At 38.7% G+C, this 25,472-nt stretch overlaps 2 long non-coding RNA genes across 5 annotated transcripts in view; one reads left to right on the top strand and one right to left on the bottom strand.

The window, feature by feature from the left end:
- The window catches only part of LOC112980881 (uncharacterized), a 173,959-nt gene that overhangs the window by 54,093 nt on the left and 94,394 nt on the right, over positions 1-25,472 (bottom strand). For all 4 annotated transcript variants that reach the window (XR_003258546.2, XR_010388937.1, XR_003258547.2 and 1 more), the window contains exon 10: positions 17,455-17,543. This is a non-coding gene — a long non-coding RNA (uncharacterized LOC112980881). The remainder of the gene's footprint in view (positions 1-17,454; positions 17,544-25,472) is intronic.
- LOC112980883 (uncharacterized) overlaps positions 1-25,472 on the top strand; it is a 126,419-nt gene that overhangs the window by 49,561 nt on the left and 51,386 nt on the right. The window contains exons 10-11 of the long non-coding RNA XR_010388939.1: positions 1,174-1,226; positions 2,105-2,275. This is a non-coding gene — a long non-coding RNA (uncharacterized LOC112980883). The remainder of the gene's footprint in view (positions 1-1,173; positions 1,227-2,104; positions 2,276-25,472) is intronic.

Raw genomic sequence — 25,472 nt, 5'->3', positions numbered from 1 at the left:
TATAACTCTTACAAGCAGGGTAACTCTTTCCAGAGTGGGATCGTGAGAAAGTAAAGCCCATAAATGGCCTTTCAGTGGATGAACTCCTGAACACTCTTTTATAATGTGAACTCATCACTCAGCTGTCTGTAGATGCACTTTTCTTTAGAGAATCTCAGTTCAACTGCAGCATGCCAGGTTTTAGCAATAAACCATTCTGCTGAATAATATTCTGTCTCAGAATTGTATTCATCTCAATATTGATTTATTCAGTGGCATCTCTTCTCTCCAACCCTCTTTTACATTCCTTACCGTGCTTGTACCTCTTCCTAATGAATTCAAAACAACCACCACCAATGAGAGTACGGCAAGAAATAAATGTTGCTTCTAACAATAGCAGTGAGACTTTGATTAGGATGCTGAGAAAAAATAAAACAAAGAAGCTGATGAGCTCAGAAATTGAGCCCTTCCACATGAATCCAGTAGTTTATTCTGTTTTGACTACTTTGTGCTCCATCTAGTTGATCTGATCACTGGATACCCAGAACCCCGCTAGGGCTCTTGGTAGCAATGAGACCACGTTCAAAAAATGACCTCCTGCCCCATCCCTTCAAAATTAGTATACAGCATTGTGTCACTTCCCAGCCAGAATGTTTTCCAAGTGCAATAGTTCCTCACTTGCAAGTATGAAACTCTCTGAAACAAAGAGGACTTCATTAATGGCAAGGCAAACATCATTAACTTTGGGAAAACAATGCACAATAAATAAAACCATCTACTTCCTTCAGTACCTTTGGCAATTTTCCACTGACTTAGTCCCCAGTTCATGCAGTGAATTTCCCATAGGTAGCTATTCTTTTCAAACATCATTTCTCCTTCCCTATCTGCTAAATTTCCCTACAGTTTGGCACTATTTGGGTACTGTAGCTCCAAAGCTCTTAAGTCACTCCAGGCAAGTCTGTTTCCAACACTTTGGGAATCAATGTTTTGTTGTATTCTGAATTCTCTTCCCCAAACCCAGGCTAAAACCTTCATTTTATTTCATGGCTGAATAAAAAAGCTTTCAGTGAAGACAATTCATGTCTGCTGCTGTTATCGATGGTTTCAGCAAAAAAAATTTGCTTTGTTGAATGCCATCATGGCCTGTCTCTCCATCACGTCTACTCATTAAATCCTTTGCAATTTCTCTTACAGAGAAGTCTGCCCAGTACAGGATGCTGAGGACCGTGGAAGGACTTCACAGTCATGTAAGTGTAACTATTATGGCTCCCCAAAATGCCACAGGAGGAATGAGGAGTGAAAGACAAATGCAAAGGGCCATATTTTTTATTACCCAACAGATGGTGGCAGAGAGCTCCTACCTTTCTGATTATCTGTCCATCTGGTGATCGGGGTAAACAGCTAAACACACTAACTGGTTTTATGGGCATTCTTCTCTTATTCACCAATAGATGGGAGCAGAGATTTCTCTACTTATGAAATTCTCAGGCTACAGCACTTACACAGTTTTTTAGACTACAAGGAAAAAAAAATCCCCAAACCAAACAATGACAATATAGCTCATTCATGTGTCCACAGGGAGAAGTATATTGTTTAGTTTAGTAGCATAAAAATGAGGTTTGTAATGGGAGTCCAATGGAAACCAGGAGTCAGCACACATGAATTCTTTAACCTTGGAAATCTCTGTTTTGGTATCTAGCGCTGGTCGAATGCATTGAATACGTTTACAACTACTCATGTTATTTCCCAGATATAAGTGTGTTTTGGTTGGATCCAAGCCTTTACAAAAGCAAATAAACATGTCCTAACTTCCATTCATTTTTCTTGGGGGATCAAAGAGGAAAAGCTGTCCAAATGTAAATAGCTAAGCCTCTAATGAGATGATCAGTGCATTGTTTCTCTCTTGTATTCTCAGCATTTAAATTAAAATATTGCACTTTTAAGGTGCTCTGCACTTCTAAGTTGCACAGCAGAATCCAAACAGGTCTAACACAAAACACAAGCCAGACAAGTAACTTCAGCAATTAGCTTTCAACATACGTCTTTAGCCTCTGACCTTCCTTGTTCATCGAGGCAAGCCACATGCTTTGTTAAACAATATTAATTGTGCCCGGCATTTCTTTAGGGCCAGAGATGTCACAGTTTCCTACTAGCAAGAGGCTGTTTGCAAGAAGCAAAATCTCATGCATATTTTATGTTCAACATGAGGCTGACTCAACTATGCTAGAGGTGAAGAGATGTCTGAGCTGTTTCTCTGTGTGACAAATTTGGAAATGGAAATGGAGCATCTACACAGGTAATACCTCCATGATACTATACTATACTATGTTGCTCTCCACCATCTTGGGCTTACCAGCTCCAGTAGCTCAAGAATCTCTGCTCTGCACTCCACTATGTCCTGCACTTATTAATCCCTGGATCCTTAACCGAGGCACCCATGTTAGGTCTTCTTTGTGCTCTCAGTGAGAGAGAGAAATGTCTGGAGAGACAGTAACAACTTGGCTGTACTGAGCTACTTCCTGGTAATGTCTGTTTGCACAAAGTATGGGGGTCTGTGGCTAGCAGATGCTTACCTTAGGAAGCTTAGCTGAGTGCCATGTTGAGGTAGGATGAATCTGAGCCAAAAGGCTTGATTTCTGTAGATATTTGAAGATGGAAAGATGCAGCTATACCTGCTGGGATTTTCAGAATCCCTTGCAGTTGCCTACATTCACTGACTTCAGTGGGAGATGACAAACCTTTTTATGTTTCCATGCCATTTCACTAGAAAATGCTCTTTTTAAACTTATTTACTGAGATCAATTTTAATAGCTTGAGGTTTGTTTATTTGGGTTTTTTTTTTTGTTGATTCTCTGCATTCATACCTAAATGTTTTGTGCAAGCACAGTGGGAATACAAGTTAAGCAGTCAGGGCTGCCCATAAAGATGAGGGACAATGGGACAAACACAAATGACAGTGAAGTCATTCCATCATTTTCCCTGGTGCCTCTCACTCATGGCTCATCTTTCAGCTCCTAGACAGGTTGTAAGCAAAAATAAATGTTCTTCTGGCAAGAAGAAATGACAACAGCAATTGGTCTTCAGTTAAACGAAGTCCTGAAGTTACTATCTGATTTCAAGGGTTTAAATATGATGCATCACATTCTGCCTGCACTTAAACTGGTGTTAAGCCACTGTAACTCCAGTGACCTCCATGGACTTTCTCTGATCTGCCACATGGTGAGATTAAAATTCTTCAACCCATTCTAAAACCTGCTTTTTTTCATGAATTTCCCTGCCCTGCAGTCTTTAGGTAAAAGGTGCCAAAAAGATGTAGTAATCATAATCTGTAGCACAAGCTAACTGTAGTCACTTGCCACAAACCAACTAGTCCTGGTATCTTCAGTTCAAAGCCTCTTCTCTTAAAACAAATGAGCTGTTGGTATTATCATTTGTGCATATCCAGTTTGATGTATTAAAGTGACAGTTGTATAGCAAGCAGCACTTGGCTTGGCTTTATGGGTTTCACTTTTTTCTAGATCTAAATCTAGAAGAACATCAAAAGTTCAGCTTATTTCACAGGTAAACACCAAAAACTGGCTTAGAGAAAGTTTGGGTTGAGATACATGCTATCCAGAATTGTAGTCTGAGCTCCCTTCTTGCTGTCCACTTAGGCCAACAGTAAACCTACTGGAAATTCCTCAAAGGAAAACATCTCTCCTGGAACCCTATGTTGTATGCATACCTTTGCAGACAACGGTTTTCAAACAAAGGTTTTCTTTCTTCCCATGCTTCCTTTGTCTTGCTCTCTCCAAAGCTCCTCCAGGGTAAAAAAATACTGAGAAAAGCTTTTTATGGTCCCAATAGCTGGAGCCACTGCTTCTGGATTGCTACAAATTGTGCACCAAGTTGATGTTAAAATAGTCCTACTGCCCGTATGACTTCAGTTCCAGTTACTGGATAGTTGTCTCCACCTGGTTTGGTCTGGTTAGTTATTGAGTAGATGCTTTGGAATAACATGGACTAATGTTTACCTTAAGCTAGTACATTGCCTGGCACATTTGGTGTCCACTCAAATGAGTGCTATCATGGAGTAACAGCAATATCCACAGAGGTAAAACATGACACTCAGGCATAACAAAAGTATTTCCTCCACCGTACTTCAAGCCTCTGAGGGCCCTGAGTAATGCAGAGAGAGTATGTTATCAGTGAGCACTGAAGCACAAATTATGCATGATCAGCCCCTCCACTGATGTAAATTACTGCTTTCATGATTAATGCTTCAGAACCTGAGAGTGTGAATAGGGGCACATTTTAGTCTCAGCTACCTCCTAAAGCCAAGAAGCAGAGGTTGTACTTGGGAAGCTTTTACACAATAACAGAAGATAGTATTCACTTTTTCTTCAAGCTCTCTAATTCATGCCTTGCATAGTCAATTCCCGCTGGTGGGACAAATGTTTGGGTCTAGCTCTCTGTATCCTGATGCACTTGACATCTGCCAGCTCCTGAGGCACTGTTACAGATACACACTGCACTGCACGTCATCCCAGAGGGAGATTCTTGAGGTTTGGCAGCAGTGTGATATAACCAGGGAGATGCTTTGCTTGAACTCCCTGGTTCTCAGTCAAATCTTTAATTGCTTATATTTCTTTTATTAACTTTTTTAAAGTAGGAAAAACACTAAAAAGGAAGTTAGGCAAGTCAGGAGTGTTATGACAATTAGGTTAAAACACACTCCTTGTTCAGTAATTAGGAATTACAGTTGTAACAGCTAGGACGATATACTTCAGTGGTAAGGGTTTTGTATCAGCAAAACAATTAGTCTACGCTACTTGATATAGTCAGCAGACTATGGAACAGACTGGCAATACTGTAAAGGTTTCTTCAGCAGTCAGCAGTGGCTAAGCTTTGCTGTGGAGCAGGAAGCTCACAGAAAGCTGCTCTCTCAGCCACAGGGTCAATGGGGAGAAGCAGGTCCTGAAGTTCTAACTATCCGGATTCATGTCACCTCCAGTCATCTCTGCTAGGGGAATCCCTGTGTGGGATCCAGTGTGGGAGTTGCTGTATAAGCCTTTCTGAAGAGGAACAGAACTGAGAATTACATGTATAACTGTTACACCAGATCATAAATGGCAAATTGCTTTTGAAACGTGATTTGCTTTGAGAACTAGTGTTGAGCAGGGATAATAGAATAATGATTTTTCTTAGTAGAAAAGAAAGACAGTGATGAAGAGGTTGAAATAAAGAGGAGCAGCTTTACTATTGTGTGTGTGTGTGTGTGTGTATATATATATATATACACATATACGTACATGTATATCCTCTCTCCCTATTATGGGAGACCCACCACAGTCTTTGATAGAGGAAACTTTGAGAGCAAAGTAGGAGATATGAGCATCTATCAGTTTTAATGAGAGGGGCAACCAAGACCCTGAAGAGATTCTAAATCTGTCTGTAATACAGGGCTCTGAGGAGAATGCACACAATACCACCTGTTTACATTGAATACTTGTTACTGGAGCAATGAAAGTGAAGTATGTATCAAGTATCCTTTTTTATAGGAAACTGGGCATGAAAAGCAACTTCACACTATCAAAAAAGACTACCCACCTTGATCTTGCCAGTATTTACTCTGACTATTGAATGAACAACTCAAGGAACAGAGAAGCTGAGACTTTAGTTCTGCTGCTGCTTTTTCTCAGACTCAGCCAGTCAGACTTACAATAAGGAGTCATGGAAAAGGAGTCTGCAAACTATTCAGTGAACCTCTTTCTTTTTACATTGCAATTGCCACTGTTTGTCATAATACACTTGCGTGTGTGCAGTCTTAGATCCAACTGGATGGCAGCTATTTCACCTAGTTCAGCATGCTGTTTACTCACCACACTCACCATGGTGCGTCTGCCCATAGATATGACATTTTTCATTTTCTTCTTAACTCAAACCCCAGTGCCTTAATTCCTCCTGGCCTTGAAGATTCAAAGCGTGTCAGACCATGATCTGGTTTGTTTTGTTTAGCAGATGTCATACTGCCCTTCCTTCACCAATAGGCAACTCATGAGCATAAATCTGTCTAACGTGACACTTCCTTAGGAAAGCAGTTTGCTCTTTACATAATTACAAAGAACTAGTGCTGTTTGAAGACAATTCTGTTTCAGAGAAGATTTTGAGATACTGATGCTTTCCATTCCACTTTAAAATAAACCCATTTTTTTCAGTTTACAGTTGTGATACGTACATCTTTCTTACTTTAATAGCTTACTTGCAGAAGATACCAGTTAAGTTTCTGCCTGTGTAACTCAGAGCAATTTGCAAGTAAGATCAAGTGGTCCAAACAGAGCCACAGAGTGGGGTCTCCAGATTAGTTCTATAGGCACTTTCTGATGAAGATTTGGGGTATTTTGTTCTTGGTCACAAACTTCTTCATAGTGCGTGTATTAAAAAAAAAAATCTGCTTTCACATTTGACCTATTAGCATGTGCTTCAACCGAGTCAGAGTCAGGCGCTGGGATGCAGATAAGACTAGCCAACAGGAGAGGCAGTGGCTGTATAAACAGTTTGTGAGATGTAAGAGCCCACGGATGTGCTCCTGGTGCATCACCAGGCACTCAGACACAGGCGCTTAAGCCACCAGTGGGCATGGGCTAAATGAACCTGTTTGACTCTGCCCTGGCAAATTAGATGTTTTCATACAATCAGGTATCACCTCTCAGCTGTAAACAGGTAAGTAACAGCTCAGAAGTCAGGAGAAACTTTTTGTATTGCCTCTCCACTGTAACCAGCCATTGCCTCAGTGTGTTTCTTAGCAGTCACACAGGCATGTTTAACCTGTCTTCCACAGTGAATGCTTGTGTACCAGGGCCAATACAGTTTTGGATGTTTTTTTTTGTTTTGTTTCCCTTTAGAATTTTCCATTAGGTATTTCTAATATTTATTCTGCACTTAGCTAAACTGTTTCACTCTCCCTTTTTATGAGTTTCCTTCTTTATATTAAAAGTGTTTTTACCACTTTTTCTGTGACCCCAGGTTTCCATGACCCACTAAACTTCCAAAAGGCTGATCTTGTCTCAAGATGAATTTTGGCTGTGAATAGCATTTCTCAGTTTTTTTCATGTCATTTGCTTTACTGCAGGGTACAGATCTCTCCAGATCCCTTTCACAACAAGGCTTCTCTGAAGCAAAGGTCTAAAATGATTTTTTTTTTTTTCTTCTGGCAGTAATCCTACAAATACCACTGGTCTTAACTAGCAGAGCTAGTGTAGAAGTTGTCAGGAGTTCTGAAATAACTATGCTGGAGAAAAGGAAGTCATCCAACTGCATGCCAAGGAGGAGGTCTTTGGAAGTTAACAAAAAAAATCTGATTTGTAGTGTAGACGTGTTCCTAATTTACTGAAGCCACTTCTTCACTCTAGTAATAAGCTCTACTGAAAACAAAACTCTTCTTCCCCAAACTAACTTCTGACTTATTAATTTAACTATAATAGCAGCCTTTCTGAAATTATAATTTTTCTTACTGATGATTTCAAATTTAAAATTGAAACCTTACCCAGCAACAGGGAGCAATACAGTATTATAAAGGGGGCAGGGAGGGGGGGACTTTCACAAAATTACCTGGCAAAATGCCTGATTAAGATGCTGCAGTGGTTCAATATTTAATACTGTGATGAACAGGAATGCCTCTTACTGAACTTCAGCTGCCTAAAGGTTAGGAGTAAAGGATTAACTATTTTTCATCCATTGTTGGAAACAGAGAAATAGATACCGCTAGAGAACTTGCCATGTAAGAGCTAAGCTAGGAAGGGATCATTTGCTCTATGGGGGAATCGCTGCCTTTACATTCAATTTAGATAAAGCCAAAACAAGCAGCTTAGACTAGATGCCCAACTTTTAGACAGCTAAAGTTAGGTGAGTTGAATCCTGCCCCCAGTTATGTGGCATATGAAGTACCAATCTTTTTGGAATTACAGTCTCCATTAAAATTATCAGTGGAAGTATCCGTCCTAAATCGGAGCATAAGGCAAAGGGCTGATGACAGCTCCTTTTGACCATAGTGTAAACTGAAGCTTGCGGATATCGACTGCGTGCCTGCATTCATGTAAAGAGGAAGAATCCATTTAATCATATGTTCTTCTTTTCATATAAGCATGATCTATGAGACAGAGCTAATATATAAAATTCAAACCCCTAGAAAAAGTCTTCGGTTTTTTCCTGGGCTACAATTTATTCAGTACTGCAGAGGAGTATGGTTTCTATTACACATCAAAAGTGTTTCACAGGGAAATACATTGCTCCAGATTGTTTATATTAAAGCCACACGTATTCTATCAGTGCTCCCTATCTTCTGCACCCCTCTTGATCTAGAAGCAAGAGATGCACAAAAGCAAATAAAAAACTTAGCTTGTGTGAATATGCTGACATATTCCCATTAATTAGTACCATGGCAGAGATCTGGATCAGAGCCGCTTTCCCAGTGGCATTTGTAGCTTGGCAGCACGTATTTCCACTAGAATTCCACAAAGGCATTCCCGTTGCTCTGCAATCCAACTGCAGGCTCAAGGCCCACATTGTGATTTGTGGTGAGGATATTTTGCTTTGACAGCCCAATGTCACTTTGTTTTTACATAATCAGCCCTTTTTGTTATATCTGTTGGCTGCAGATAACAGCAATGAAAAACATTTTCAAGTGGAACTGGCATCGTGGGTAAAGAGTGAAAGGGAAAAACATTCATAAAAGCAGAATATTTCTTGTTTCTTGTAATCACCTGATTTACAGCAATCAAATGTTGACAAGTGCTTGCTGATAACTTTTTTTTTGCAGGAAAGGAGAGTGTAAAAGAGTACAGGAAGAAAGGCTCTTTTGCACTTTCAGTAAACCTAGTTATGCCCTTCAAGGACAGATTTGCCAATAGCAAAAAATAAGGCAAATATCTGCAAACTGAAGTGGCTGGAAGCAAAGTAACATGTACCTTTGCTGTAGTAGGGTTTTGTTTGGGGAACCTTTCCATCTGGATGAGTAGCAGGAACAGGAAAGCATTTAAACCTGGGAGAATTACCATGCTCCTATCTATAAACCACTGATATGATTTTTATGTGGAGCCCTAAAGAGAATGACATGCAGGGCATTTTGCCAAATTCGAGAGCTCAGATGTTTGAGAGCAAAACAAAATAAACTCAGGCATTTAGACTCATTCCTGAAATCTGTCTGGCGGCTGATCCCATGGCACGTACCCCAAACACATGCATTGTGTCAGCTTTACCTCATGTATACCCTTAGACTGTCATGAGTACAACAGCACTACTGCTATGATACTGCTAATAGCACCAGCTCCACAAAAGGGAATGTAATTAGCAGAGAAATGACTATAGGTGCAGCTAGAAAGTAGACAAGCAATCTTTTGGATTTCAGTTCATTGCATCATTGTCTTCATACCAGTGACTAATCTTCCCAGACCCCACTTCGTAGCTGTTCCTTTCTTTCTTTCCTTTTTTCCCCCCCTTTTTTGCTGAGACTATGGCTTATTCTCATTCACTTTATTTCTTTCTTTTTAAAGGGCTATAGGGCAGCCTTACTGTTGCCAAGGATATGGTAAATGCATGTGACATCATGCCATAGAAAACAATCAAGTGAGTCACATTCATTCTTGGTTTAATGGTGCTGACTGGGAGCAGGACTTATAAGGTATGAAATTATAGAAGGAACTTTCTTTAAAGAAAGTGCTGTTAAAAATAGCTTTCAGGGAGAAGTGTACAGTTTTAACTTGTAAGATATTTGTTTACAAAGGTTTTATTGCCAATCTCAAAGCAGAGCATAGATTAGAAGCAGTAAACATATGCCATTTTGACAAGAAATTAGCAGACAACATTGCAGAGTGGAAAATATTAGATTTTTTTCCTAACTGCAAAGAGCCTATTAGGAGACGAAGAATCTCCAGTTCTCAAAGGTATAACTGTTTTACCAAAATTTAATTAATGAAGAATAATATTTTGGGAACAAGAGAAAACACCTCTGTAGGATGTGGAGTGTTAGGAATAGATGGAAAATTGCCTGTATAAACAGTTCAGCAGCTCGGAGATAAATTATAAGAGCATTTGTATGCATGATTGCCCTTCCGTGTAAAACAAGACGTGCAGCCACACAGGGGAATGATGTGCAAGTCAGACCTGTGTGGTCAGATGCTGAGCTGGTCCAGAACCACATGAGATCTGTCCCATCACATCTGAGTTTGACCCAAAGAAATGTAAATAACTCTAAATGGGTAAATACATAGAGGAGGAGATCTCACTGAGAATACTGAAATGAAACTCAAGATACGCAAACTATATATATGTATTTCTGTGTTTGGGGTTTGTTTAGACTCAGCTCAGAATTCAGAATGAAGTGTCTCCATGTGAAGTTATTTTGGCAGTCTGTAGAATTCAAGAGTGTTGAATGATCAGATCCAGTGTACATCAGTTGCATGGGCCAATGTATTCTACACACACTGGCATGGGTATGAAAAGCTAGAGTATTTCAAATTAGAGAGACTGTGAAGAACTTTGCACTCAACAGCTCCTGCCTCAATTACTAGCTGCAAAATGTCAACACTACCTTCCTCCGGGAATACAATCAATTAAATGAGGTTTAATTAATTAGTGTCAATAAAGCAGATGTGGCAATTATGGTGGAAGTAAATAAATGTACATATTATAAATTATTATCTTCTTTGCAAAGGATTTGTTTTGAAATCCCTATGGCCTTTTCACTCCTCCTTACAATGCTATTGTGAACACCATTGGGGAACATTCAGAGATAAACTGCAAATTGGTGAAGAAGTAATGTACTTTCATAAGCTTATATTGTAGAAAAACAAACAGCAAGCAGACTTTTTTATTATCCCATGCTGGGCTTGATGGTGAAATACACACTCAGTATTTAATTTCCACCTCAGGCCACTTCATGTGTGAACTGTTTAACGTTTGGGGATTTTATTTTAAATGTTTTACACCTGACACCACCACTGAGGCTTTTGTTTCTTCTATCAAGGTCATTCTTCTATAGTACAGGAGGAGAAAATAAGGAGGCTGTGGCAATCTGAGCTGTTTCATATGCAGATAATAATTGACTGTGTATCTTATTCTGAGTGTGTATTCACTGGAGCTGATTTTGATCTCATTTGCTGTGCTCAGAAACAGGTATAATAATGCTAATCTCAGGTTAGTGACACTGATTGTAAACGTCTGATGTAAATAAAGGAGAGCATCAGAACCTCCACCCATACAACATACCTCATCTCAGACAAACAGGACATCTTTTATAATGTCACTAGGCACTGGTGCAAAGTAATTGTTCATCCTGGGTCATAAGATGACATCAAGAGAAAGAAAGGGAGAAAACTGTTGGGGGAATGAATGAATGAAACCCAGTAATCATGAAGTTATTTATTGTACATATCTGTGCAGTTGGTCTTTTGCAAAGCCTAAATGCTAGTCTGAAAAAGCAAATTTTGAGCTATACTCAGCTGGTATCTGTGTGAAACTTTTGGCAGCTTTGAAATATAGGCTTCTTAGAAATGAAATCTGCTGCCAATCCATTCAAGAAGTTAGGCTATTATGAAGGATTTGCAATGAATGAAACTTCACATACCTTGTAGATAGTGAGGACAATGCAAACAATGGACACTGTAATAGTGAAGCACACTGGGAAAAAGGCAGATAGAGAAAAGAAACTTCTGAGATGCCTTTCCAGACCTCTTTGAAATGACAAAAAGGGCAAATTAAGTTGATTAGAGCTCTTTTCTATAAAAGCAAATAGAACTAATGTACTGGGAGAAGCAGTCCAAATATTGAGAAACTAAGAGTACTCCCTATGAAAGATAATTTATCGCACAGCACCACACTCAAGGGAATAGCTAGGCTAATATAAGCCAGTGAGGCAGAGATAGAATCACTTTCTAATTATCAACTGTCACACAAAATTTTTATCTTTCACTCTACACCCTTTTTGCTCTGCAGATAATGATAATTTTGGACAAAAATTTATTTTTGGTGGAGAGGATGGGAGCTGGGTGGGATATATTTTATTAAAATATAGCCATCTCACTAAAGCATGGCTGAACAGAAGCCATGAAAGGGGAAGAAATACACTCTTGCCTCACTGATGAAGTAAATGGATTAAGTTAGACAGCAGCTGGCCGGGGTGCTCTGAGAGATAAGTTGCAAACAGAGGCCATGCTTATGGACCTCTGTTTTTTCTGCCTCTGAGCCTGTTCTTGTCCCCCAGATGAGAGTGATACCAGTTAGCCTTTGCGGAAAGCATGCTTTCCATGGGCTATGCCAAGATACCTTTTTTTTTCCTTAAGGTGAAGCATTTCCTCCACAAAGGACTGGCAAGCAATGAGTTGTTTACAAGTGCACCTTTAGGGATATGTGCTGTTCCCTGGCAGGGGTGGCTGCAATACCAGCAGTGTATTGTCCTACTGGTATGAGATATTGCTGGATTTTCAGTTTCATGCCATGACCTTTGGGTATATGTGTTTCTCTCTTTGCTCTCCCTCAGGCAAGATTTAACCATAAATATATCTCTATTTGACAACAGTGCAGGGAGTTGCTAACCTCATGGGGTGAATGAGTTTGGTTTCTGTTCACAGACAGGCACTTCTTTATTGCCTTTCTCAACTTAAGCAATTTTTGTCCCAGTGAGTAAATTAACAGTGAAATGAGTAATGAGACAAGTGAAGATACGAAAAGAAAATAACTAGTAAAAACTTTAAATATAACTTCAGAAAAACACCCACAGAGGAAGATATGTGAATGAGAATAGGAAAGAAGGCCTTTTCTGTGCCCAGCTTTTTAAGAATCCCTCAGAACTGTTTCAGCACCTGAAGAGGCAGATGGATGATTAGTGGCATTTTCAAAAATACCTAGGCAGCCTAAGTACCTAATAGGTTACGACCTGAGTAGGCACTGCTGACATCATGGCAGTTGCTTTTCAGCACTTAAGTATCTTTGAAAATCTCTTCCTCCTGCTTTATACAGGTAATGGCAGCATCACACAGGTAAAACAGACCCAAGCCCATCTTACATTAGAGGTTTGGTCTGCAACAAAAATGTGCTTGAATTTTGCTGGATCTAAAAAGTAAAACTTTTAAAAGCACTTCATAAATCCCCTTTTTAGTTCTCTTGAAGTCTGAATTCTCCCTTTTTAAAAGGGCATAGGGCTTTTTTTCTTCCTTTTTTTCCTCATAAAAGACGAATTAATTTTGGGGCACATTTTAATGCATTTTAAAGAGTTTTTATAATACAGCTTTGCCAGATGTCAGTCTCAAACTATACACAGCTTTCTATGAATGGAGCACCTTTTCAGGCAATATAAGCTTTGCATTTAATAGTCAATGACAGGTTTATATAAACACAGAATATGAATGACTTTCAGAGATTTAATGCACCAAAACCTAACCAACTCTCTCCATAACATCATCTCCAGTGAGGGCTCCTTTTTCATAACTTTTTGCTTTATATTTTCCATAACACTTAAATGAGTCAGGAAAAGCCCTGTAATTAAGGCACTTGACTGAATGAAAAGCCTTGATTACAAAAAATGAACATTTTCCTTGTTTCCAAAAACACACTGGTAGATAGCTCGAGTCAGATTATATGACCTCGATTTACATGGGAATTTATGAGAGGAAGTCGAGTGACTGTAGAGGCATTATAGGATTGCAGGATTGAAGAATATTTGTCATTGCCAGGTGTAGGCTCTGTATCAGTAGAATATGTAGATATGCACCACCATTTCTGCCTCTTCCCATTTGCCCCATCCACACAAGGCAAACCCAAACACATGAGATACACAGGAACCCTGAAACCACATGCAGCAGCACACAAAATTTGCAGTCACACAGAACAACCTAAACACCCACAGTGTTTGCTGGATGCTAAGAAAGAATAATGGATCACTTTGCAGTGCTCTGCCCAGCTGACAGCAGGGACCGGAACGCAGGACTGGTAGGGTTTGCCGTCTTGTCCATGTGCTTCAGGCATTGAGGGCTCTTGTGGCCAAGGCTCAGGAACCGGACTCAGGAGAACTGACTTCATTTCCCACCTCTGTCATGGGCTTCCCAGGCCACTTGGCCCAGCCACCCAACTTGGTTGGGACCCATCTCATCTTTCATCATCCAAACTAAACTAATTGCTTAGCTCACTGTGGGCAGTGGAGCCAGAGAGGCTGCCCCCAAGATTCCTCCCCTTTATAGTAGGATGAGGTAAATGTGGCCCTGCAGGGCTCTCATAGAAAGCTGCATTTAGGTGAGATGAATCCCAGCCTGTAATTCAGCTTCTCAAACATACATGTCTGACCCTGTTGATTCCCCTTAACTGCTCTGAGCACTCATTCCTCACCTGTAAAATAACAACACTTTCTTTGTTCCACCCATCCTTATTTTGAATTTAATATTCTTCAATACAGAGCCTAAGAGCACAAGTTTACGTGACAATGCTGGTATAAGAAGAGATAGATAGGTTTGTAAAACAACAGCTATATGTCATTGCACATTGTTTTGCCATATGCATCTGTCAAAGTACCTGGATCCAAAGAGCAAATTTTAACATAATGCTAATTGATACTGAGTGAGGTGAATGTTTTCATTTACAAGGTATGTGCGGTGTTTGCAGAAAGGAAAATGGCAGGAAAGCACATTGTTTGTTTGTTCTTTAAAGAAATAAAAATCTTCTAACCTTTAAGGTTTTTGTTGCACATCATAAAAAGGAAAATGATCTTTTGTTTTTTTCCTTCTGCAGTTTTAACTCTAAAGGAGGTATGACAAGGGTGCTGGACAGATTTTTTTTCAAACCTAGCAGCAAACAGGTTGGCCTCTCCATCCAGAGCTTAATTGTTAAACCTGTTCTAGTTTTCAGGGAAAATACTAACTTCAATATGACACTTCAGTCTGAAAATTAGGGCTGTACTCTGGTGTATGTCTACAAGAGTCCATGGACCCTTGGGTAATACAAAGAGTAATGTGGGCAGCCTTTCTAATGCTTGTACTATCTTTCCATTTTCATTGTCTATTTGTCTCATTCCCTTTCTCCCTATCTTCCATTTTCATCAAGATAAATTTGAGTTCATAAAATTAATAACCTTAATCCCCATCCAAAAAAAGAAAGCCAGCTCACAAACATTTCAATGAATGGGGCTATTCACAAGCTTAAGTTTAAGCAGGTACTGCATAGGGACTGTAGGAAACAACTTCAGTGTTCCTTAGCTCAGCCTATATTTGAATGGCTTTTCCAAGAAAAATTTTTTACAGAATTTTTAAAACAGTGAACCAGTTAAACTGTCATCCTTCTTGAGTCTTCTCTTTGACTTTCATTATTTTTTTCAAATAATTCCCCCCCAAAATCCCTATTTTCTTTTGGTGGTCAACAGATGACAAGCTTAAAACAAATTGACTAAAATTTGGCCAAACTGGAAAATGTCAAAATGAGGCTCAGCAGGGTAATATGGTTGCAGTCTTTGCTACTGGTTCCATAATGAGCTGAACAAGTTCCATCATCATGTCCTGTACATTCAGCTTAATTGGCTGGGTCTTTCCAAGAAAAGGCAGCAGTATTGATTTACTGCGCAGTATAAATGTGTTTATAGCTTGGCACTAGCACACTTGTGCTCACTTTTTTTCCAACGTAGATTTCAAATAAGCCCTTTGCTCAAATGAGTCTATTAACTTTAAAGTGCCTAAAGCTAAAACTGAATTATGGGAGGCAAGCTTTGAGGGTTACAGCCCAAGACAGCTGGGAAGGACTACTGGAGTTTTCTTTTAGTCCCAGTTGTGACTTGATTTTTAAGCATCACTGGTGGAAAAATAATGAAATAAGTAAAAGCAAACCTGGAAGCATACATTGCTTTGGACCAGGTTGTCTTTTCCTTCTTCTGGTGCTCAGACCCACTTAATTCCATGGACTTAGTAGAATAGCTCTTAATTTAAGTAAATATGAAATCAGAATATAACCCATCCATTCCTTCTTTTTTATGAATTTAATTGTGAATAGTCACATCTCCCCTCTGTTTTTGTGTGCTATGCTGGGGCATATTAAGTTGGGAAGAAGATCATCTAACTGTGATCCTTCCAGCAGTGTATTATTTCATGCGTCTGCTTTGGTGTCCGGTGTTTATATAGCTGGAAGAGAGTTCCCCCTCTCCCAGCCTGGGGGATTGCACAGAAATCTTTTCAGAGTTCATCAGTACTGCCTTGTGAGCTGCCATGCCTCTACACTGCTCGCGCTACTGTCATGTGTAACAGCAATTATCATCCCTACAGGTTTATTTAATCAAGCAGAAAGTTTTAGCGGACCCCTAAGTACAATCCATAATTGCCTATACCTGTTCAAGATTAGGTCTCTCCAACAAAGTAATAAAAAATATTCTAGTTGCCAATAGTTTGACTTTATCTGGAATAAAAAAAAGAACCCCCTTAATATCGAAGGAGGAAAAAATTATTTATAAAGATCAGAATTAAACTAAGGGAGGTGAACTTTAGGATGAATGTCAGAGGTGAAAATGCCATTGTAACATCTACTAAACTGTGGGACAACCTCCCAAGATAAGTGAGTGATGGAACCCCAGGCTTTGAAGAGTTACAACTGCATCAGCCAAAGCCTTGGGAAAGAAATGACTGAGACGGCAGGGTGGACTAGCTGTAACAGTGCAGGAGTAGTGCATGGCAATTTAAAGCCATAGTGCAAGCTTTTGCTCAGACATTTACAATGTAGGCAGTAAACTGGATGTTGGGAGGCACAGTGAACATGCAATTGTCCTGCATAAAAATCTATGCCTATTTCTCAGGTAGTGTGCTCTGCATAGCTTGAAATCCTAGCCCTGTTTAAGCTAATAGGAGTGCAGTTTAAACTAACACAAAGCCATTACAGGATACCAGTGAATCTGGCTGATGTTTTTCTGTCTCATCCTAAGCAAATAATACCTTAAAATTTCTTCAGACTTAAATGCATATACTTTTTCACAACAATCCTATGAGTTAGGAGTTCATTATTGCTGGGTATTTCTGCTTTAAAATCTTGGTTTTTTTTTTTTAAAAAAAGGTCTCCTTTTACTTTTACAAGTATCCATAGTATTCAACTCTTATATGTACCAATAGGAAATGAAACACAGAAGAAAAGCATTTTTCTAACTTGCTGGAGGAAGAAAAAATTACAGCTGGTCTTGTTATGGAATAAGAACTAGACACATTTCTGTGATTTGTTTTGTTTTTTTCCCAAGGAGTTTGTTCATAGTTTCTGGTGGATAATGAGGAAGTATTTTCTGATCTGTAGCTGTCCGGGGATACCCTTTTCCAGAAAAGATTTTGAGCAAAACATTATCACAAGTTATAGATTGATTTGAGAATGCACTGCTGTTCTGTGAATTGGGCACCACTCCCTCTCTAGTCTGTCATACATTACAAAAAGATGCCTGCTGATTATTTTTTGTGCCAGTGAATTGTTATGTGATGACTGAAAAAAGCTTACCTGTATATCAAGGTCAGGATGTGATGTCCCATTCCCTACGGAGATTAGCTCATGTTGTCTTGTTTCTGGACGACAGCCATCCAAAAGAGCTGCAGACATTATGAAGGGATGTAGTTTTTAATTATAAATTATAATGTGCTGGCAATACATTATAACACAAATTGAACTTGCAAACCTTTGCAGAATACCTAAATTTAGGAAACAGTATTTTAACTGCAATATTTCTTGGACTCATCAGAATTAGAAAATACTGGATTGTATAGAACATGGTTCAAACTGAAGCTGTTGTCATGAGATGAGTGATAATTCACTGAACCTGCCTGGTAAAACATCCACAGGCCTTCATTTTTTGATACCTCACTCTAAGTACAGATAGCTTTTACCATCCAAAACCAAGGCTCAGAGGAGATTCACTGGCCCTGACCCTTTTGTTGTTCTGTGGAGATTTTTGTGTCTGCATAAAAGCAGCAAGACAGCAGAGCAGCTAAGAGTGAGAAAATAGTCAAAAAGGACTCAAGGCTGAACAAATGTGGAAAGAGGAGCTGTGCGCCACAGACAGGGGAAGAGTTATTGGGCTGAGTCCTGACTGGAGGAGACCTGGGGCTGTGAGAAAGAAATCATCTCCTGTGGTTTGACTCCTCCTGGGACTGGGGAACATGACTTAGAACACTTTTTGTAAGTAAGCAGGATTGCTTCAAATATACCTGTTAATAATACCAATTTTTCTTCTTAACACAAAATATATGGTGACTCCTGTATTTTGTACAACCCCTTAGATCAGCTTACTCACCATTAACTGGCTCTTGCTTTATGGCCTCAGCCATTACGTGGTGCTGCTAGACCTTTTTGTCTTGAAGTTTGTGTCTGTTCAGGAAAAAAGTGCCTATCTGCCTTCACTAGATATGCCCAAGGGCTCAAAACAGAGACATGGAAAAAGAAAAGGCCATAGCTACTGTCCTGGCTCTTGTGTAGATGTTGGCTTTCTCAAACCTTCAGGTTAGACTACTGCCACTTGACAGCGCACTCATCTACTGGAATGAGATTGATGCAATGAGCGAAACCCCCACTTTATATTTTGGAAGGTTTATCAAATATGATTTTTGTTTTTTTCGTGACTAGCCACATTTGCTGTTTGCATGGTGATACTGTTCCAATATTTTCCACAGTGGTTCAGAATGCATGTTTGATTAGCCAGCGGCAAGAGGCTAAGGAGGCTGGGAGACCCGCAATCTCAGTAAAGCTCTGCAACTGACTGTGTGATCTAAGGTAAATTGTTCTCTCAGCCTCACATTCTTTTATAGTTGTAGAAATAATAAAGTGCATCCCAGGAGGCTATTATGAAATTTGCCTGTTATATTTAAAAGGGCTTAAGACTCTCAGCTGCAAGGATGTTGTGCTTCCTGCTGCATATCCATGTCCCCTCTCTCTTTCTGTAGTGTAGCTGAAACCTTGATATTAAGGAGTTTTAATTACAAAGAAATGGGGTTTCTTTTTGTTTTTAAACTCAGAAGTCAAGAGAACAGTATAATAATTTTACAGGTTGCTATGAAAAACAGTCAGTCAGTGAAAGGTTTTAACACATTATCCCTTGCTCCAGAGGGGAAAAAAAAAAAAGTTGTTTGCTGCAATTCACAAACTCCATTAACTGAAAAGGATAGATGGATCTTAGAGATATGGCAGCCATGTGTAATCAAAAGAAAAATCTGTCCTGCTCAGTCACACTGTCTCGTGAGAATACAAATGCTAGAAGGCTGTGACCTTCATGAATTTTGGGCCCCCTGACAGCACACAGAGTTTCCTTGTATTTCTTCATTTGTGAAAAAATCAAGGCAACACTTCAGCGAAACAAGCAGTCAAATCATACAACATCCCTGCTATGCAGAAGTTCACCACCAAGTACCTGATCCAATCAAAATGTACATATTCTGCCTGGGACACAACATGAATAGTTGTGATGGAAGTTGAATCTTTCATTTGCTCTTTATATTTTCTGCCTGTTTTTTGGTTTTGTTTTCCTCTCTTTTCTTCCTTTGCAATTGTCAAGGAAGCATCTGTGTGTTTTATTAAACAAATGTTACAAATTAAAACCCTATTGCTGTCTGCCAGAAAGGAAAATGGCATCTTATTTGAAAACAATTGTAATTGTTACTGCTGTCTTCTTGCAAGTTATGCCCTTAAAAAATGAGAGAGGCTTATTTAGTAGCAACTGATGCTGAGGAAAAGCATTATAACTACAGCAGAAAATTAACTGTTGCATTACCTTTGGGAAATACAATGGTTATTTCAAACACCATAATACCACTGTATTGTGCTCTTAGATGTGTTACTGTCACTTCAAGGAGAAAGTATCTAAGGGACAGAATAACAATATTTTTCCTTGACACTTTTGTCTGCCTGTCTTGGTGTTGTAAGTGAATGTTCAGTTTGGCCAAATGCAGTGAGGTACTGAGATAGTGTCTGTCTGACAAAAGTGAAAAGAAGTTATGGTTATAATTCATATTTCATTTTACATATGGGCCTTGTGACAGTGATGACTCAGACTCTAATTTGTTATTGCCTCTAACTGCTTGTCTACAGAAAAATCAGATTCTAGCTCACTCTTGCAATAGTTATTTTGCACTAACTCCCCATGTTGGCACTGTTATTCTGCACATGTTCTTTTCCCCAGAGTCTTTATTTTGTTTTAACCTATACTGCACAAAGGCTGCTGTTGTGCAGAGTAAGAAAGTCCAGGTGTTGGTTAGGCACAACCACTGAAGTTTCACTTCACTTTTCTCTTATGTTAAATAAATTCCCTGGGTAGGGAAGCCCTAGACCTAGTGAGTGGTAAGTGTACGTCTCTGCTGCGGGAAGCAGTGTAATGCAGATAGCGCCTGGAGGCTGTCAGGGCAATGAGTTCAACCTGCTCATCATGCTAGCACAACTAAACTGCTTTTAGTAAAAGAACTAGTGCAAATATTGTAATACCATCCTGGAATATGCCTTGGAAACCTTGCTTTAAGTTTGTATACGATCAAAGCCTCTCTCTCAATAGAACTGCAGCCACTGTATTTCAGTTACGTGCTGTTTATTCAACATGCATTTCATGCTATTGAATATAATTTTCCTCTCATACTTTATGGAAAACATGTATTTGTATCATAAATTAAGGAAGGATTTTATAAATGCTAGGTAATACAGTATATAAAAAATATGGGAAGTAGTGCAAAGTTTTTATCCTTGCTGTTCATTCATGTGGGTTGGGACAATAATTCAGATGAGGTGAAGCCCTGATCACAGTAGAGGTTTACTTTTAACTAGAAAATCAGTAGCATAACTAGTACTCACAGACTTAAAGATGCCTGAGAGAAGAGGAAAAACAGTTTTGGCCGTATTTCCCTATCTTGTTAATGTAATATCTTAGTTAGTCCAGTTCCTAATGATCCTGTTGCTGTAAGTATCCCTTTATAAGTCAAATGAGCTATTTATTTGAGGTCAGATTCTCTAAAAAGTTCTGCCTTTGAATGATGTGATTTTTTTTCAAGAGCTGATTACATCTTTGGAATTTCAAAGTAAGTGAAATGCTCACACTTCCATCTTCTCTCAATCTTAAACAAATAAACTGAAGATTATTATTCATTATTTGCACTGTGATAGTACCAAATGATTCCATTCCTAAACTAGAAACTGTTGGATGAGGCCCAAAGACCTCTGCCAGAGAACAGAGGAATGCAGTGAGATTTTAACCATTAAGGTTTATATAGCAAAGTTTTATCTATGTAAAAAAGTCTCTGGAGACTCATTGCTGATATTTTGGTACCTTCCAAACAAAGTTCTGAGCAACCGCAACTTTGTGGTGGCAATCTGGGAAATAAATACGGTACTGAAAATTGGAAGTCAATTATGTCATGCCACATAGTATTTGACATAGCAGATGGTACAATATTTATTGCCAATTGAAGCATGTCATCCTCAGGAATACAGGCTCCCTGTTAAACCTCTCATTCCCTACATTGCACTCTTAGAATCATTTTTCTTTGTAACAGCTAATGTTTCAGCCTGCAAGGAGCATTTTTACTTTTATGACTTTGAGATGATCTGTGGAAAATGCACACACATATTAAAACTTTCTTCTGGGTAAAATTCTTTAGGAGTCTTTTCTCAGGGAAGGATCTGGGAATGCTCTGGTCAGAAATATTCACACATATTTTGAATACTCTAGCCTTTCAGTGGAAGAATCTCTCCAATTGTGACTCTGAAGCTATAGTGGGGGACTACAAAGTTGCTCTTCGAATTGCAGATCTCAACTTTAAAAAATATGCCTCTAATTGTTAAAGTGGGGAGGGTTCAATACTTTTTCCTTTAAACAGATGTCTAACTTAAAAAACGCACACAGAAACTCTAACTTAAAAATCCACATAAAATTTGTTTTCTCAAGTATTTATTCATTCTTTTAATACTTTTTTTTTAAATTACTGATTTGAAAAAAGCAAACTCAGTATTCTCTGTTTGACCTCAGGAAATACCAAAATAAACTCTAATGTAGAAGAAAGGAGTCTGACTAATTTTAAAAAGAGAAATACGGGAAGAATCATATTTGTCTGTCTTGTCTTGTTGGTCCTATACAAGGAGCAGTGACTGGTGATGTTGGTTCTTTCTTCCCAGAGGGAAGTTCCTAGATGTGAGCTGAATGTAACAAACAGCCTTGTGGGGTAATTTAGATAATGGTTAAATAACGAATAGGCACAGTGCTACTTACTGAGTTCTCAACGCTAAATGATGTGGCCAAGCCAAATTTCAGGATTCTGAAAGCCAAGTTCCTAGGATCTCATTGGCAAGAAAAGAGGCTAATACATCCATCACTTATAGAAAGTGGCTGTGAAGAATTTGTCCATGCCCTCCCACTGGTGAGAAATTTCAATATACACTGTATAGCAGTTGATGGTGTTATATCACACAGACTGTTTGTAACTGAAACTAGTGGAGGAGCTTGTCTTTATTAAGACTGATCTACCATTAATAGAATATAAATATGACTGAGTGTAATGGCTTAAATCTATGACAGCCTCAGTTTTGCCAGCAGTGGATTTCCATCCGTTTTCAGCAGGGGATTTGGAACATTGGCTGAGTGCAGAATATTTAACATATCACAGATTGCGCCTCTTGATTTCTTGTGCATACATGTACAGACTGATGAACCATGGTTGGGAAAAGCTTTATTTTTCCACCTTTCTCAAGAAATTGATGAAACAGGAATTCTGCCTGTTACACTTGGTGTGTAAAGTACTTTGCAGAGTTCCAGTAAAGACACTTCATCACCTTTGCCATAACACCTCATAGCCCCTTGTTAGCTCTTCTCTTTTTATGGTCTTGTAGGTAAAAAGGTTCATCTTGCTTTAATATCCCTCAGGCTACTAGCAAGAAAATATTGAACTGAGTGAGTTCAATACTCAGTGAGTTCAATGAAAACACTTGAATATAAAAACAGATGCATATGTTCACCTTGGGGATAAATGCATTATGATACAGAGTTAAACTCTGCTCCAGTTCTATTAATGGCAATGCAAAGCAATCCCAGCAAACCCAATAGAGTAGTTCTGAATTTACACCAGGCTAAAGGACGTCAGGATCATCCTAGGATTATCATCAGGCCTCTCACAATCACGTTTTCACTTATTCCATGTGGATTGGGACTTGTTGACAATTTCCTGGATTTCAGTTTGGAAGACAAGAGTTTCATGTTTGACCTCGTATTTCCGTCATTTGAGAGTCTGCCTTGCCCACACACGATATATTGATTCAGTTCCCTTTTATTTAAATTACATATGATGTAAGCTATAATAGCAATGCCTGCTTTTTTTTTTTTTTTTTTCTGCTTCATTTTTGGCTTTGAGCAATATCAGCATGGTCCCGATTTTAGTTTCTGCATTCACTTCATTGCTTTTGTAACATTGCCTCAGCAAATATGGATAACTGCTAATGGGTGAACTTTCTTTCACCCTCTGCTGCTCCAGTCTGAGTTTTTTAAATCCCTTTAGGCTGAACAAATGCAGAAGATATTATTGACAATTTTCAAATAGTTCAGAGGTTTTGATATGTAAACACTCAGAAAGCCTGAGCATTACCTGAACCTAATCCAAATGCTCTGAAAACTTCTGAAGGCCTCACATGTCCTTGTCTTTCCTTATCTTCACTAGGAGGACAAGACAACTCCTGGTAGTGGCAACAGCATTACTCTCAAGAAGCTAATGTGTGCTTATTCCAGCCACTGGTAGAAGACATCCCAGGGCTAAATGAATTGGTATCCATTTAGTAACTAAAGTACCTACTCGTAATAAGAGAGGCCACATGTGGCCTACATAAGGGTGTTTGCAGTACCCAGCTGAAGCAGTGGGTGTCCCTCAATTATCTTGTTTAGAAAACTTTTATGTTCTAATGAGTCATTAAAAATTTGATCATCTCTAATTCTGCACAAAATCACATGATGATTAAAAGCGAGAGGAACAGAGCCATTACAAAAAAACCCAGCTAGATAGCAAGTTGCTCTGGAAGGCATTAGCAGTGACAGACATTGGAGTCTGAAAACCAGGAGCTGAGAAAGGCAACAGATAGAGATGAAGGGTTACCTTGACAAGAAGCAACCTGGCATATTTTGACTCTGCTGTGATTTGTTTTTGTTTTCCATCACATTTGAGACAAAAAAGAAAAGCCAAGTCATTTCAGTATAAGCATGTGAAACAACTGGCATCTTTCCTGAAACCTTGTAAAATGAGTTGTAGCTCCACACAATTAAATTGGCTGGGTTATAGTATCCTGAAAAAATAGACATTTATAATGGGAGTGTTGACAAGCCCCTTACCGTAGCAACATAGCAGTGCCTATTTGGAGAATGAAGCAAAACTCCTGGGAAATAATTAAAGAGCATTTTGGTCATCTTGTGATATAAATATGAATTCTTCAGGTTATGTAGAAATAAACTGGAAACCCACAGAACAACGGCAAAAAAAAAAAAAAAAAGAAAAAAAAAAAGTAACAAGACTGACTGATGTTTGTCCAAATGGACCTGAAAGGAAAAGAAAAGGATGAGATGAGATAGGAAAAGAAAGTTTCTGAGTAGCTGCAGTTCAGGAAAACCTCACTCTCCTCTCTTCTTTAATTTTTGCAAGCTGGTGATAGAGACAAAACTAACTCAACTTTTCATTAATCCTTTCTCTTTTATTTAGAAGAAGGACATTAATTATGATTTTAGATTCACAGCTTACTGATGCAGAATCTTAGAACAGCATTTGTATATTCAAGTGTGTTATTTTCACTAGCCTGTGGCTATATTCTATGTCAAAACAGGCTTTTTCATCTTTATTTTCTAACACTGCTATGCATAGTAGAGTCTGTTCATTACATAAACCATTTCCAATTCCAATTACTGTAAATTAAATTCAAGCAATTTCATTGAAATCAGTAGAGAACATCTAGATTTAAACTGATCTGAGTCAAGACTATGGCTTTATACTGTAATCTGGCTCCTCGAATTCACTAATGACTCAATGAAATTTAGAAAACCATTCCCTCCAGCTCACTGTACTAATTCCCAGCTGAACTCCATCCTATTTTCTGCTGACATGGAGAAATAATGATGGTCAATGAAAATCTTGAACAAATATACCCAAGAGTTACCACTCTCATGTGTACCTTTCATACTTATTTTGTTCAATACTTCCAACAGTTCTTCAACTCTGTTATTTTTTTGCTTCAGGAAGCAAATTTAGTGCAAAAATTTTGGAGGAAAATGAAGATTTTGAAGTTGATTTATTAATTGCTGAGTTCTAGTGAACAACAAGGCAATCTTTTAGTAACTTTTGTTAACACGGTAAATTTAAGATGGTAGCTGGCCTTAAAAGGGACTTTATGGATAAGACAAAAGTCAAACTTAAAACCAAGACTTAAAAAATCATAAACAATAAACTACGGGGAGAATTCAAGTCATAAAGTCTCTTCTTTCCCTCCTTGAAGGGCATCATCCACTTCTGAATTCATTGAAA

Source organism: Dromaius novaehollandiae, chromosome 4 (assembly GCF_036370855.1).
Source record: "Dromaius novaehollandiae isolate bDroNov1 chromosome 4, bDroNov1.hap1, whole genome shotgun sequence".
Lineage (NCBI taxonomy): Eukaryota > Metazoa > Chordata > Aves > Casuariiformes > Dromaiidae > Dromaius > Dromaius novaehollandiae.
Note: the sequence above shows the minus strand (reverse complement) of the source record. Positions and strands in the feature narration are given on the sequence as shown.